The sequence below is a fragment of the Cheilinus undulatus genome, linkage group 23 (genome assembly GCF_018320785.1).
Source record: "Cheilinus undulatus linkage group 23, ASM1832078v1, whole genome shotgun sequence".
In the NCBI taxonomy this organism is placed as follows: domain Eukaryota; kingdom Metazoa; phylum Chordata; class Actinopteri; order Labriformes; family Labridae; genus Cheilinus; species Cheilinus undulatus.
Genome location: NC_054887.1, coordinates 27,132,761 through 27,133,613, shown reverse-complemented (window position 1 = coordinate 27,133,613; position 853 = coordinate 27,132,761).

Genomic DNA, 853 nt, shown 5'->3' with positions numbered 1-853 from the left:
CAAATGGTTTCTGACTTTTCTTTACACTCAAGGGTTTAAAACCTTTAGAGTGGGATAATTTAGATGAAACCAGCCTGATTGGTGCACTGGTTTAACTCTTAAATGGACTAAAATGTGACTTAGGCAGGCTACATATTAAAGCATGCAAAAGAGTAATTATTCCAAAAACGTTGGGACACAAAAAAATATTAAATAAAACAGTGCAATGATTTTCATTCTTAAACCCATATCATGTACATGTAATAGAACTTACAATAACATGTAATTCCATGAAAAAATATTAGCTCATTTTGAATTTGATGGCAGCAACTCATCTCAAAAAAATTGGGACAGGACAGCAAAAGGCTGCAAAGTAGAACAGAAACATTTTTTATTTTTTTTTTTTTTATATTATTTTTCTCAATTATTCAGGCATTTTCATTGGGAATGTATCATATATCTTTTGAGGACAAAGTTATTTCTCCAAAAAGGTGTAACAATTTTCCCTCAGTTTTTGGGGGTTTTCTGTGGGCATTTTTCCAATAAATGTGTGGTAATATTCCCTGGGACTTGTCCTTTAAATCTTGACATTTTTGGAATTTTTGATAGTTATTATTTGGACTTATCCCAGAACTTTTTAGCATTATTTTCCCCACTAAGGGAATCTCCCTGGAAACTTTTTGGAATATATCTGGATTGTGAACCAGAAACTTTCTGAAAACGTTGGCATATTTTCCTCATTTTCTTAGTTTTGTAACAATATAATCTCTATTATTTTAATGATCAATAGTACCAAAGCATTTAAGAATTGTATTTGTTTATATGAACAGTGCATTGGACAAGAAAAAGTAGGTGGTACTGATGAAAAACGGCT